The sequence below is a fragment of the Danio rerio genome, chromosome 6 (assembly GCF_052040795.2).
Source record: "Danio rerio strain M-AB ecotype USA chromosome 6, GRCz13ab, whole genome shotgun sequence".
NCBI lineage: Eukaryota > Metazoa > Chordata > Actinopteri > Cypriniformes > Danionidae > Danio > Danio rerio.
This window is the reverse complement of record NC_141026.1, coordinates 52,315,001-52,318,430: the sequence shown is the minus strand read 5'-3', so window position 1 is coordinate 52,318,430 and position 3,430 is coordinate 52,315,001. Positions and strand designations below refer to the sequence as shown.

Below are 3,430 nucleotides of genomic sequence, written 5' to 3'. Positions count from 1 at the left end.
TATTTTTCAAATAAGGCTTTAAATAAGGAACTGCACAGTATAATCCTGATTTTTATATATTTCCTTAATGTATGAAATTTTGTCATCAGTTAAAGTTGTAATTCTGTTCTCCCTCAAACAAAAAAGTTATGGACTCACCTTATATTATTAAAAAAAACAGAAACAATCACAGAAATTCAACAAGTATAATTAAAATATTAGAAACCATTAACATTTAGGCTAACAATTAAAGCCAGTAAATTTTAATGTTTTTTTCTAGTGTGCTTTGGAGCAGATTCCATTAGGATTTTGCAGATATAACGTGACACCAATAGAAAGAAACAAATTACCAGTAGAAACCCATGGGGACCGTTACAGTTTCCATTCAAACCAATACAATTCCCATTATAGCATTAAACCCATTACCAATTCAGTGAGGGTTTCTATTGTTTATTTCACCCGGAACGACCTCTTAGTTTTATGTGAGTAAATATCACTTCAATGCTATTCTTCAAAACACTCCCCCAATTACTTACATATAAAACTTTGTAATTAGCCAACGACCGAGTTTAATTGCTTACTTAATACCTTTATGTAGGCTAGAGATATCACGCGTCTCCCCCTGCGCAGTCGCAATGGTTTGCTCCACACCAGCGCTGTTTATACTGTTGAAACGCAGCTTTCCACAGTCACTGCACCGCTGACAGCTCCTCTCGCTCACTCTCTTCTTGTTGCTCTTTCCACATTTTTGCTCTCTGACATTTTCTCCGGTGAGTACTTTCTTCTCCTTTTCTCTTTTCTTCATCTTTACCTCTTTTCTACGTCCTCTTTTGATTTGGGATGCGCGTGCATTTTGTTCTTCTTCTGAATTCCAACCGGCACCCCATCTAAAGCCGGTTTTTAAGGTTTTACCTTCTTGGAGAGAGGGGGAACGACTGGTTTTGGTTAACTTTGGGTTAACACAAGTCTGGTTTTGTACGATATCCTGGTGCTGGACGCTATTTTCTTTTGCTTTGCCATTTTTCTCTTTCGTTCTTTGTATTTATCAGTTGGACGTTTACATGCTTTTATGAGAGTTTTTCCTCTTTTTACCTTTTTTATTTTCACAGTTTTGAGAGAACAGTTGTGTTTCGAAGTTGTAAAGGATTTTTTATTGATTTTCATTTGATCAGAGTGATGTTTTTTTTTTCTGTGAGGACTGATGTGATGTCAGTGTGTTTTGGAGCGCGTGTCAGTGCAGCGCGCGTCTCCAATGCGGATACCTGCGAACATTTACACACGTCTGGACTGTTGAATTACCCCGTAAATCCGCTTTTCCACCTCGGTTATCCATTATTTTCTACCGGGAGACCGCTAATGTGGACATGCTGCGCAATTACAGTGACTTCATTTAGTTGATTAGGGTCTGTTTTACAGAGTCATTCCACGAAAACTCTGCCTTTTCCTTTTTAAAAAGACGATAAAAGTACATTTCTTTAAGATATATCACAAAAGTCAACTAACAAATTGCATTTTGCCCTCAGAAACTAAATCTGTAGTTACAGGATGCATTTATAAAAGTGATATTTTAAGTTTTTAATCTGATATCTCCACATATTGTCACTGTTTAGTTATATAGGCTATTGATAAAAAAACAAATATATTATTAATAATATATATATATTGATAAATACCATTGTGGGAAACTGATCTGGACAACAAAAAAGGCAACCCCGGAGTAGAAGATGAAAATACAACAACAATATCTGGACTATTTAGAAAATGCAAATAACAACGCATAATAAAAGATGGTGTCAGTTTTGCATTGTTGAAGACACTGTTTACACACATCAGCACTGAGGACACCAGAGGCACCCTATTTGTGGAATGACCCTTCAAGCATGTTGTGAAATTGCTACTGTGATTTTCTGGCTGTGTCTCAATGTCTAGTGAGCTGTCTATATAGGCAGGATCTATGGCCGTCACTTGCCGCAGCATTCTATTTGATGCCCAAAGAATTGCAATATTTTCATATGGTCTAATGTGCTGCATTAAAAAAAAAATGTTTGCTGCCTGTACAAACTATTTAAAATAAGCTAAAACATCACTTCTTAAGATAATTTTGTGGGCAACTTTATTGTTTTATGTTCATGCCACTTACCTTTTCAGTTTAAACATATTAAGTTAACTTAATCGATTTGTGTTGGGACAACATGAATGAATTGTATGGAACCCTGCATTTATTACAGTGTACAGTCTTGTGAAGTCATGCAAGTGCATGACAAATGCATCGACTTACAAGTACAACATCATTTTGATTTGTAGTAGATGTGGCTTGAATGTGTTTTTAATGTGCAAAAGTGGTTTAAATACAGTTAGCTTAATAACACAAAAATCTGATATTGTAAAATGCTATGTTTATTGGTCCTGAAGAGAAAAAGAAAAGATTGTTTATTATCAAAAAAGAAATGTTAGTAGTAAACAAACAATGTCATATATATAGAAGATACTGTATATATGAAGATATCTAAAGAATATATATTCTGTATAGAAGTCATGTTTCCACTTTAGCTCACACAGGATTTATTTAAGAGGTCACTGCAAACTAGAGTCAAATGTTTCCTTGTCTTTTTTCCCATCTCATGCTTCATGTCTCACCTGGCTCCAAATTATATTCAGTACATTGCTACTGTGATTTTCTGGCCAGTGACCTAGTGAGCTGTCTATATAGGCAGCATCTTTGGCTTGAAGCAGCAGTCTACTTGATGCCAAAAGTTTTAATATATTTACAAATGGTCTAAATATATATATATATATATATATATATATATATATATATATATATATATATATATATATATATATACAGCTGAAGTCAGAATTATTAGCCCCCCTGACTTATTAACACCTTATTGTTTCAGCACATTTCTAAGCATAATAGTTTTAGAAACCTATTTCTAATAACTGATTTATTTGATCTTTGTCATGATGACAGTAAATAATATTTTACTTGATATTTTTCAAGACACTTCTGTACAGCTTAAAGTGACATTTAAAGGCTTAACTAGGTTATTAAGGTGAATTGGGCATGTTAGGGTATTTAGGCAAGTTATTTGGTTTGTTCTGTAGACTATCGAAAAAAAAATAGCTTAAAGGGGCTAATAATTTTGTCCCAAAATTGTTTTTAAAAAAATTAAAAACTGCTATTATACTAGCTGAAATAAAACAAATAAGACTTTCTCCAGAAGTTAAAATATTATCAGACATACTGTAAAAATGTCCTTGCTCTGTTAAACATCATTTGGGAAATATTAAAAAAAGAAAAAAAAATCTAAAGGGGGCTAATAATTCTGACTTCAACTGTATATATATATATATATATATATATATATATATATATATATATATATATATAATTTTTTTTTCTCCTTGTTTAAAATACCTACTTAAAATGACCTGAAATAACCCAATT

General features: G+C 33.0%; 1 protein-coding gene across 8 annotated transcripts in view; it reads left to right on the top strand.

The window, feature by feature from the left end:
- The first annotated feature begins 670 nt into the window (after positions 1 to 670).
- The window catches only part of raly (RALY heterogeneous nuclear ribonucleoprotein), a 180,656-nt gene continuing 177,896 nt past the window's right edge, over positions 671 to 3,430 (top strand). For 7 of the 8 annotated variants that reach the window (XM_087255322.1, XM_087255321.1, XM_087255318.1 and 4 more), the window contains exon 1: positions 671 to 749. The gene's annotated coding sequence lies outside the window, so the exon portion shown is untranslated. 8 annotated transcript variants of the gene reach the window in all.